Source organism: Mercenaria mercenaria, unplaced genomic scaffold (assembly GCF_021730395.1).
Source record: "Mercenaria mercenaria strain notata unplaced genomic scaffold, MADL_Memer_1 contig_2851, whole genome shotgun sequence".
NCBI lineage: Eukaryota > Metazoa > Mollusca > Bivalvia > Venerida > Veneridae > Mercenaria > Mercenaria mercenaria.
This window is the reverse complement of record NW_026460936.1, coordinates 67,097-80,537: the sequence shown is the minus strand read 5'-3', so window position 1 is coordinate 80,537 and position 13,441 is coordinate 67,097.

The window sequence follows — 13,441 nt, the reverse complement described above, 5'->3', positions numbered from 1 at the left end:
AAGAGACTCTATAGTTTTCACTCAGTTTTATAAACGTTTCGGCCTTAAGGCCTTTATCAAAATGATAAATACCGAGAAATTCTCTACATCATGGCGTCTCATAAAACAACAACAATTGAAATACAAAACCGGAACTGACGTAACGTTATTAAACGTCAACGTCAAGTTCCGCTAAATAAACACATTTATGATTCATAGATGCCATCCACACCCTTATCCGGATAATACGAAATGCTGTGATAATTCCAAAATGCTACAAAATGACAGATGAACGCTTCTGAAAATTTCAGGTTTTTCGGTAAGTTGCTGTGGCTTGATAAGAGATTTTAACCACCAGATGTTGCAAAAAGAACGAATGGTGATTTGTTTCCATGGAACTCAAATTATTTTACTTTATTTTTGTGAATACAATACACAGTATGTTAAATAGTTTACAAAATCCATGTAAGTTTAGTTTGAAAATTCATAAAAAAATATTTAGAATTGTTTTTTATGCTTGTAATTCACTGTTTATACAGCTCTACCATTTCACTATCTGACATAGTTTAAAGTAAGTTGTTTACATTTGCCGTTTTTATGTCAAAACCATTTATATTGATCCTTGTGTGAAAAATGGATAATAGCCGAAAATGACCATGGATAATGCCCTACATGTGTTGTCTTTGAAAGTGGATAATAGCCGTCATTGACTTCTTTCATTTACAGAACATTACACATTGACCAGTTCGGTGTGTGTGGACATGTTTTGGTGAATGAGTTTGTAACAACTTGATGATATGAACTTGTTAACGATTTTTAGCCCGACAATTCAAAGAATAGTCGAGCTATTGGACTCACCCATGCGTCGGCGTCGGCGTCCCGATTTGGTTAAGGTTTTGTATGTAAGCTGGTATCTCAGTAACCACTTCTGGGAATGGATTGAAACTTCACACACTTATTCACTGTGATAAACTGACCTACACTGCACATGTTTCATAACTCTATTTTGCTTTTTTACAGAAGTATGTCTCTTTTTCGACTTAGAAATTCTTGGTTACAGTTTTGTATGTAAGCTGGTATCTCAGTTCTCACTAATGGGAATGGATTGAAACTTCACACACTTGTTTACTGTCATGATCTGACATGCACTGTGCAGGTCCCATAACTCTATTTTGCTTTTTTTTCAAAATTATGCCCCTTTTTCAACTTAGCAGTTATAGGTTTTTGAAAGTTTTTGCATGTAAGCTAGTTTTTCAGTATCCACTAATGGGAAAGGATCGAAACTTTACACACTCAGTCATGAGTATCAGTCATGAGCTGATAAGCACTGTGAAGGTTCCATAACCCTTTTTCCCATTTTAACAAAATTATGCCCCTTTTTCGACTTTTGTATTCATTCAGTTGACAAGGCTGTTGAATAGTCGAGCTTTGCTGTCCTCCGACAGCTCTTGTTATACAGGCACAGCAACCTAATAAGTACAGTATATGAAACCCATCGCAGATTAAGAGTTTTTGCCTTATATGCTATCAGAAAGAAATTTTAACACTCTCTTTCCATGAATGTAATTCTTACAATTATAGAGATAGTCCGAATGATGACTTTGGATAAAGACCCAATAAAGAATACCGAAAAGATATAGCCATATATCCTTTCAACAGCCTTAACGTACTAAAACGTATTAGCGTCTTATGGCCCTTTCACGCTTCCGTAGAAACAACATTTATTACACGAAACTTATTTTGAAAATATTTCTGAAATGTCTAGGTCTGCAGCTCTCAAATACGGTTATATCTTACATCTGAGGCATATACTGACACTCTCAGACAACATGAAAAATGACATTTTGAGCAATTTGATGAACTTCCAAAATTATCAATGTACCCTTGGTCCGTTACGGACCCTGTGGGATTTCTGTTTATCCAGAGCTCAAATATTTTTTCATAGATTAAAATCTGGCATGCTGTACTAAAGCCCAGGTAATTTCAATTCGTAATAAAGTGCTGAAAATTGGCTCCCCAATAGCAAAAAATAAAAAGAAGTCCACGCGCATACATTTAGACGGGGTGACCCCTGCGCGTGACCCCTGGCTATCTACGAATCAAAATGCGGCTTTCGTTTTCAAGTTTAGCATTACTTTTATTTTATTTACTTCCGGAAATAGCTGAAGGTCGAGTGACGTCATTTTCTGTGTTGTCAAAAACATACATATGCCTGGCGAGATTGCATAAATATGTGCTGGCCGTCCTAAGGATATTGGCGCTTGTTACAGTGCTGGTGAGGGTACCCGGCAGTCAACCTATACAGATCTTTAAGTCCTTTAGAAATGGCGTTTGGAGTCTGGCTGGAGGTTATCTTCATCCTACCAAGATCTACGAGACGTATATTACTGTCTTCAGAAATGCCCAGGATTTTCAACACCACAAAACATACCACAGATTTTGAACAGCAGTCAAAATACCATGGTTATTATAGCCCAAGGAACAAAGCAAAAAAAAATTGATCTCAGTTACAATTCATAACACCAACTTAATGTACTGAACTTACGGAAGAAGAGGGAAGGGGATATTGCACAAATATTAAGTTAATGAACGTAGATCTTATCCTATACACTGGGACCAACTCTTTATATTTCAGTATAGAAATGCACGTGAGACTTGAATTGCAGATGAAATCTTGGTAGGGGACAACTTTGTATGGAAAGATAACAAATGTACTAAATTATTAATACCAAACTATTGTCAGTTAAGGGATTAAGGGAATGTACTTCTATGAATTCACAGCAGTATTCAACATATTCCAGCAAAACTGACCTGTTAAAGTGTCATTATTTTCACACTCTTAAAATGCTAACAGACCCCTAGCATACTTATTTTCTAAATATGGGTGTACCCCTCTTCCCCTGTGGAATCTCAGCACATTTAGATTTAGGTGTTAAATTTACCTGTTCTGGCTTGTTTAATTTTTTACCAAAATCTAGCAGAAAAGATAAAGGCGTGTAAGCTTTAGAACCTTCTGACAGCGGACTTGAGTTTTAAAACACAATTTTACAAAGATATAGACATTTACCCTTTTGATAAAATGTTTCAGGAACATCTGGTACTGACCATGTGTATAAAACAGTACCTTGGGCATGCTACAGCCAATAGTTACCACATTTTATGAGTATACTTCTTCAATATACAACAATCAGTACCTTGTGAACAGCATATGCAAAATTTCAAACTACAATATTGGCTATTATCCTCATAGCATTTCAGGATTTATCTTCGAAATTACAATATTAACAATAGACCGGTGGTACGAATTTCAACATGAAAAATAGACGGGTGGTACGTATTACAACACTAAAAATAGACGGATGGTAGGTATTTCAACATTACTAATAGACAGGTGTTACGTTTTCCTACATTAACAATAGGCGGGCGGTACGTATTGCCACATGAACAATAGACCGGTGGTTCGTACTACCACTTTTCCAATAGCATGTGGTAGGTATTACCCCATAACCAATAGGCAGGTGGTATGTCTTACCACATAACCAATAGACAGATGGTACGTATTACCACATTACCGATAGACAGGTGGTTCGTATAACCACAATACTAACAGACAGGTGATACGTATTACAACATTAACAATAGACGGATGGTACGTATTACAACTTTAACAATAGACGGGTTTTATGTATTACCACAATAACAATATACGAGTGGTACGTATTACAACATTAACAATAGACGGATGGTACATATATCAACATTAAAAATAGACGGATGGTACGTATTAGAACATTAACAATAGACAGTTGGTACGTATTACAACATTAACAATAGACCGGTGGTACGTATTTCAACATTACCGATAGACATGTTGCACGTTTTACCACATTAAAAAAAAACGGGCTGTTCGTATTACCATATTAATAATAGACGGATGGTACGTATAACTGCATTACCAACAGACGGGTGGTACGTATTACCACATTACCAATAGACATGTGGTACGTATTACCACATTAACAATATACGGTTGGTACGTATTACATCATTAACAATAGACGGGTTGTACATATTACAAAATTAACAATAGACGGGTGGTACGTATTACAACATTAACAATAGACAGGTGGTACGTATTACCACATTAATAATAGATGGCTGGTACGTATTACAACATTAAATTAGACGGATGGTATGTATTACAACATTACCAATAGACCGGTTGTATGTATCACCACATTTACAATAGACCTGTGGTACGTATTACAACATTAACAATAGACAGGTGGTACGTATTACAACATTAAAAATAGACGGACCCTACGTATTAGAACTTTAACAACAGACAGGTGATACGTATTACAACATTAATAGACGGGTGGTTCTTATTACCACATTAACAATAAAAAGGTGGTACGTATTACAACATTACCAATAGACAGGTGGTACGTATTACAACATTACCGATAGACAGGTGGTACGTATTACTACATTATCAATAGACGGGTGATACGTATAGCTACATTTACAATACACCGATGGTACGTATTCCCTAATTAACAATAAACAGATGGTACGTATTGCAACATTCCCATAGGCAGGCGGTACATATTACAGCATTACCAATTGAAAGGTGTTACGTATTACCACATTAACAAAAGACGGTTTGTACGTATTACAACATTAACCATAAACAGGTGGTACGTATTAAAACTTAAATAACAGACGGATTGTACATACATTTATATCAACATTAACAATAGACGGGTGGTACGTATTACCACATTAACCATAGACGGATGGTACGTATTAGAAAATTAACAATAGACTGGTGGTACGTATTACATTATTAACAATAGACCGGTGATACGAATTTCAACATGAACAATAGACCGGTGGTTCGTATTACCACCTTTCCAATAGCAGGTGGTAGGTATTACCCCATAATCAATAGGCAGGTGGTATGTCTTACCACATAACCGATAGACAGATGGTACGTATTACCACATTACCGATAGACAGGTGGTACGTATTACCACATTACTAATAGACAGGTGATACGTATTACAGCATTAACAATAGACGGATGGTACGTATTACAACTTTAACAATAGGCGTGTTTTACGCGTTCCACATTAACAATAGACAGGTGGTACATATAACATTTACAATAGACGGGTGGTACGTATTACCACAATAACAACATACGGATGGTACGTATTACAACATTAACAATTGACGGATGGTACATATATCAACATTAAAAATAGACGGATGGTACGTATTAGAACATTAACAATAGACAGTTGGTACGTATTACAATATTAACAATAGACCGGTGGTACGTATTTCAACATTACCAATAGACCTGTGGTACGTATTATAACATTAACAATATACGGTTGATACGTATAACCACGTTAACAATGGACAGGTGGTACGTATTACAGCATTAACAATAGACGGATGGTACGTATTACAGCATTAACAACAGACGGGTGGTACGTATTACAACATTAACAATAGACGGGTGGTACGTATTCAACATTAACAATAGACGGGTTGTACATATTACAAAATTAACAATAGACGGGATGTACGTATTACAATATTAACAATATACGATTGATACGTATAACCACATTAACAATGGACAGGTGGTACGTATTATAACATTAACAATATACGGTTGATACGTATAACCACATTAACAATGGACAGGTGGTACGTATTACAGCATTAACAATAGACGGATGGTACGTATTAAAGCATTAACAATAGACAGGTGGTACGTATTACAACATTTACAATAGACGGGTGGTACGTATTACCACAATAACAACATACGGGTGGTACGTATTACAACATTAACAATAGACGGATGGTACGTATTACAGCATTAACAATAGACGGGTGGTACGTATTACCACATTTACAATAGACGGGTGGTACGTATTACCACAATAACAACATACGGGTGGTACGTATTCAACATTAACAATAGACGGGTTGTACATATTACAAAATTAACAATAGACGGGATGTACGTATTACAATATTAACAATATACGATTGATACGTATAACCACATTAACAATGGACAGGTGGTACGTATTATAACATTAACAATATACGGTTGATACGTATAACCACATTAACAATGGACAGGTGGTACGTATTACAGCATTAACAATAGACGGATGGTACGTATTAAAGCATTAACAATAGACAGGTGGTACGTATTACAACATTTACAATAGACGGGTGGTACGTATTACCACAATAACAACATACGGGTGGTACGCTTTACAACATTAACAATAGACGGATGGTACGTATTACAGCATTAACAATAGACGGGTGGTACGTATTACCACATTTACAATAGACGGGTGGTACGTATTACCACAATAACAACATACGGGTGGTACGTATTACAACATTAACAATACACGGATGGTACATATATCAACATTAACAATAGACGGATGGTACGTATTAGAACATCAACAATAGACAGTTGGTACGTATTACAACATTGACAATAGACGGGTGGTACGTATTCCAGCATTAACAATAGACGGATGGTACGTGTTACAACATTAACAATAGACGGATGGTACGTATTACAACATTAACAATTGACGGATGGTACATATATCAACATTAACAATAGACGGACGGTACGTATTAGAACATTAATAATAGACAGTTGGTACGTATTACAACATTGACAATAGACGGGTGGTACGTATTACAGCATTTACAATAGACGGATGGGACGTATTACAACATTAACAATAGACGGGTGGTACGTATTACAACATTAACAATATACGGTTGATACGTATAACCACATTAACAATAGACGGATGGTACGTATTACAACATTAACAATAGACGGGATGTACGTATTACAACATTAACAATATACGGTTGATACGTATAACCACATTAACAATAGACGGATGGTACGTATTACAACATTAACAATAGACGGATGGTACGTATTACAACATTAACAATATACGGTTGATACGTATAACCACATTAACAAGAGACGGATGGTACGTATTACAACATTAACAATAGACGGGATGTACGTATTACAACATTAACAATATACGGTTGATACGTATAACCACATTAACAATAGACGGATGGTACGTATTACAACATTAACAATATACGGTTGATACGTATAACCACATTAACAAGAGACGGATGGTACGTATTACAACATTAACAATATACTGTTGATACGTATGACCACATTAACAAGAGACGGATGGTACGTATTACAACATTAACAATATACGGTTGATACGTATTACAACATTAACAATATACGGTTGATACGTATTACAACATTAACAATAGACGGGATGTACGTATTACAACATTAACAATATAAGGTTGATTCGTATTACAACATTAACAATAGACGGATGGTACGTATTACAACATTAACAATAGACGGATGGTACGTATTACAACATTAACAATATACGGTTGATACCTATTACAACATTAACAATAGACGGGATGTACGTATTACAACATTAACAATATACGGTTTATACGTATAACCACATTAACAATAGACTGATGGTACGTATTACAACATTAACAATAGACGGATGGTACGTATTACAACATTTACAATATACGGTTGATAAGTATAACCACATTAACAAGAGACGGATGGTACGTATTACAACATTAACAATACACGGTTGATACGTATAACCACATTAACAATAGACGGATGGTACGTATTACAACATTAACAACATACGGTTGATACGTATAACCACATTAACAAGAGACGGATGGTACGTATTACAACATTAACAATATACGGTTGATACGTATAACCACATTAACAAGAGACGGATGGTACGTATTACAACATTAACAATAGACAGGTGGTACGTATTACAACATTTACAATAGACGGGTGGTACGTATTACCACAATAACAACATACGGGTTATATATATATATATGGTACATATATCAACATTAACAATAGACGGATGGTACGTATTAGAACATTAATAATAGACAGTTGGTACGTATTACAACATTGACAATAGACGGGTGTACAACGTATATTGTTAATCTTGTAATACGTACCATCCGTCTCTTGTTAATGTGGTTATACGTATCAACCGTATATTGTAAATGTTGTAATCCGTACCATCCGTCTATTGTTAATGTTGTAATACGTACCATCCGTCTATTGTTAATGTGGTTATACGTATCAACCGTATATTGTTAATGTTGTAATACGTACATCCCGTCTATTGTTAATGTTGTAATACGTACCATCCGTCTATTGTTAATGTGGTTATACGTATCAACCGTATATTGTTAATGTTGTAATACGTACCACCCGTCTATTGTTAATGTTGTAATACGTACCATCCGTCTATTGTAAATGCTGTAATACGTACCACCCGTCTATTGTCAATGTTGTAATACGTACCAACTGTCTATTATTAATGTTCTAATGCGTACCATCCGTCTATTGTTAATGTTGATATATGTACCATCCGTCAATTGTTAATGTTGTAATACGTACCATCCGTCTATTGTTAATGTTGTAACACGTACCATCCGTCTATTGTTAATGCTGGAATACGTACCACCCGTCTAATGTCAATGTTGTAATACGTACCAACTGTCTATTGTTGATGTTCTAATACGTACCATCCGTCTATTGTTAATGTTGATATATGTACCATCCGTGTATTGTTAATGTTGTAATACGTACCACCCGTATGTTGTTATTGTGGTAATACGTACCACCCGTCTATTGTAAATGTGGTAATACGTACCACCCGTCTATTGTTAATGCTGTAATACGTACCATCCGTCTATTGTTAATGTTGTAATACGTACCACCCGTATGTTGTTATTGTGGTAATACGTACCACCCGTCTATTGTAAATGTTGTAATACGTACCACCTGTCTATTGTTAATGCTTTAATACGTACCATCCGTCTCTTGTTAATGTTGTAATACGTACCACCTGTCTATTGTTAATGTTGTAATACGTACCATCCGTCTCTTGTTAATGTGGTTATACGTATACAACATTAACAATATACGGTTGATACCTATTACAACATTAACAATAGACGGGATGTACGTATTACAACATTAACAATATAAGGTTGATACGTATTACAGCATTAACAATAGACGGATGGTACGTATTACAACATTAACAATATACGGTTGATACGTATAACCACATTAACAATAGACGGATGGTACGTATTACAACATTAACAATCTACGGTTGATACGTATAACCACATTAACAATAGACGGATGGTACGTATTACAACATTAACAATAGACGGGATGTATGTATTACAACATTAACAATATAAGGTTGATACGTATTACAACATTAACAATAGACGGATGGTACGTATTACAACATTAACAATAGACGGTTGATACGTATAACCACATTAACAAGAGACGGATGGTACGTATTACAACATTAACAATATACGGTTGATACGTATAACCACATTAACAATAGACGGATGGTACGTATTACAACATTAACAATATACGGTTGATACGTATAACCACATTAACAAGAGACGGATGGTACGTATTACAACATTAACAATATACGGTTGATACGTATAACCACATTAACAAGAGACGGATGGTACGTATTACAACATTAACAATATACGGTTGATACGTATAACCACATTAACAATAGACGGATGGTACGTATTACAACATTAACAATATACGGTTGATACGTATAACCACATTAACAATAGACGGGTGGTACGTATTACAACATTAACAATAGACGGGTGGTACGTATTGCAGCATTAACAATAGACGGGTGGTACGTATTACAACATTAACAATATACAGTTGATACGTATAACCACATTAACCACATTAACAATAGACGGGTGGTACGTATTACAACGTTAACAATATACGGTTGATACGTATAACCACATTAACAATGGACAGGTGGTACGTATTACAACATTAACAATAGACGGATGTTACGTATTAGAACATTGACAATAAACAGGTCGTACGTATTACTGAATCTAACTTTTTTGAGTTCGAATTCCAACGGAGAACAATATTTTTTTCATTTTTGTATTTTTTTCATTTTATTTTTTGCTAACATACACTTTAAAATGCATTACTAGTATCATTTTGCTATTTTCGCATATAGCATAGGGTTTTCAAATATCTTCTTGATTGTGAATTATTCAACATGGTGTGTACTTGCACAGGAGGATAACATTGTTTTATTGTTTGCATATTAATACTCTGCCACATTGAAAAATAGCCATACTCAGTACAGCGTTAACAATAGACGGATGGTACATATAACAACATTAATAATGGACGTAGTCTGCAACGTTTAGTTACGGGTGTTTTGTTTACAAAATAAATTAAATAAGACAAATCCTTTAAAGAAAAGTATCCTTTACAATAAACAAACAACGAAGAACTGTTTATGTTTCTGTGTTTTATCGCTTTAACAAATTGCATATGCCCTGAAGCAAAACATTAATGGTCAGAGATTGTTATTACAAGCGTGCTTTGGATTTGTTGAAAAAAGGTTTGGGGAAACCCGTAAGACTCAATGAGACGTAAGCTGATTGGATAAAAAGGTTATGTTTACAATCATAAAATTTGTGTCAAAATCAAGCAATATAATGTTTTCTGAATAATTTGGAATATTTTACTAGTGTCTGGCTGAATGGCTGACTTTACAATTCGGTATTTAGAATAGTAGGTGTCAGTGGGCATTTTGCCTCTAAATGCCATTCAAGAAAGGTGGTAGGTTTGTCAGAAGAAAATTGTAAGAAATTTGATCAGATAAGCCTATATAAAATTGCTATTTTTATGTGTCTGAAATGTTGTCTTACTGAAAGAATCACATTTTAATGGTCATTTCTCAATTTTGGGACATGTGACAGAGTCATTTCTTATCATTGAAGTCTATGGAAAAAGTAATAGGAGTGTCTGACTATTATCGATGTAAGGCAAAACATGCAAAGGGAAGCAATACATTAAAGACTGCATTGAGTGTACTGGATTTAATCGATTTAAAGTGTTTTCGAGGAGTTTCTGTGTAATGACATACCTTTTCAATACTACCTAACCCATTTATATGAATAGCATATTGATTTAGATGTCACTGTACCTGAAATCGATATACATGTTTACATACAAATGCTAAATTTAGAACAACTTAACATAAGTGGGGGAATATATTGCATTAAAATACTTATGCGACAAAGCATTACACACGGGATGATGTTTTACTATCTATATGGCTAGTAATTGAAATAGCATATCGAATGGAGGTTAATGGAAGAAAGAGTATTTCACAAACAAATATAATGTTCTATAAACCTTGTGAAGATGACAATAAACATGTACCAGCAAACGGTTTATGTTGCGAATGTGAGGAACATATGTGTATAGCGTGTTTCGGAAACCACAAAAAGTACAAAATATGTAAAGACCACAGTATGGTTGATATTGATACAGATATTCAGGATTTAAGTGATACAAAAGAAGATAATTTTGAAAATTTTCCGGAGCACAAAAATGAAGATATAAAGTTTTATTGTTCAACTCACGAAAAGGTAGGATGTGGTGACTATGATATTAGAACACAAAACATGTAAAGTTGATTATGGACGTGATATATCAAAAGCGTTCAAAAACAGCAAAGAATTGTCAATTGCTGCCAGAAAGCCGTACAGAAATGGTCAACATCAATCAATAATAATAAACTACAAATTGGAGATGTACATCAGGGATTTCTAGCCGACATTAAATCATTTCGAGATGAAATAAGTTCCCGTTTAGACAAACTGGAAGAATATTTAGTTGAAAAAGCAAACGATGCTAAAGCAACCGATAAACTTCATATTGAATCACTTGAAGCACCATGCGTAGATTTGGACAAAGAGCTGTCACAAATAAGTGATGATATTGTGTCTTAACGTGACGAACCAAATTATTTTTCTTGCGCTGAAGGACATCGAGCAAAATCTCTCTAGTATCATGTCAAATAACAGAATTAGCAGTTATCGTTTAAAACGAAATAATAAAATTGAAGAGCTATTAGATCAGGTGGAACTTGGAACTGTACACCCATTTCAAGGAGAAAACACAGTACCGGATTCACAAAGTAACACTGTACTCTTATATATTTTAACCTATATTTTCTCTAACTTATGTCTGCTTTAATAATAAGAAGAACCTCTAAAATTACCTATCACTACAAGAGTTAGAGTTATATCTAAATTCACTGCATTGATAACCAACATTTTAATGATTTGATTAATAGATATCTAATAAATGTGCTTATTTGTCTATATGTAATGAATTTTCATATTTGTTTTTAATTTTTAGGCTATGAAGAACCTGTTTCGTTAAAGGCAAAACCTGAAACCAGCCGGACAATATACGAAGAAAACGCCCCAAGGCCGGCTTCACAATGGAAGAGTGTAGTTTTTCTGCTAACATATATCAATTTAAGCTTGTTTCTGAGCATCTCTAAAAACATAACATTGTTTGAGCTTTATCTTAAATAAATACACCATTCACATTCTTAATGAAAACTTTAAAAAAATACTTATTCGACTATATACATAAGGAATAATTTTTATATTTAAGGCTATGATAAACCTACTTCTATACAAGCAAAACCGGACAGCAGTCGGACAATTTACCGAAGGAACACATCAAGACCGGATTCACAAAGTAAAAATGTTATTTACTTCTTTTAACTCAAGCTTCTGTCATCTTTACCAATAAGAAAAACTACGGAAAATTAGTCTGTAAAGCATCTCCAATTTAACTAGCATTGCCAAAGTAACATCCAGAATAATCCCTTTTCCTTAATAATAGAGATTTGATTATAATACTTATTTTACTGCATACATAAGGAATCTGCATATATATAATTTCATATTCTAGGCTATGAAACACTTATTTCTGCACAGAGAAAACAAGGAACCAGCCAGAAAATATACGAAGACGCTACATCAGTTTCAGATGCCCAAGGTACGAGTGTAATTGAATACTTTTACAAGGTATGAGTGTCAATGGATAACTTGTTTGATAGTGCTTTATCTAAAACGCTTTCAAGGGGAAACCGTAGCTGAGTTGTTAAGATCACTTACCACTCATCGATGTGGATTCGAGCCTCGCTCGGGTTGTTAAATTCTTCACCGGTGAAAACTATCCAGCAGGTTTTCGGAAGGGGTAGTGGTTCTACCCAAGTGTCCACCAATGATGAAATAATGCAGGGTTCTTCCTCCACCGTCAAAACCTGGAGTGTCGCCATACGACATACGATTGTGTCGGTTGTCATCTTAAATGCGACAAAAAATATCTATAAGATTTAAATGATGTAAAATCCTTGCAAAA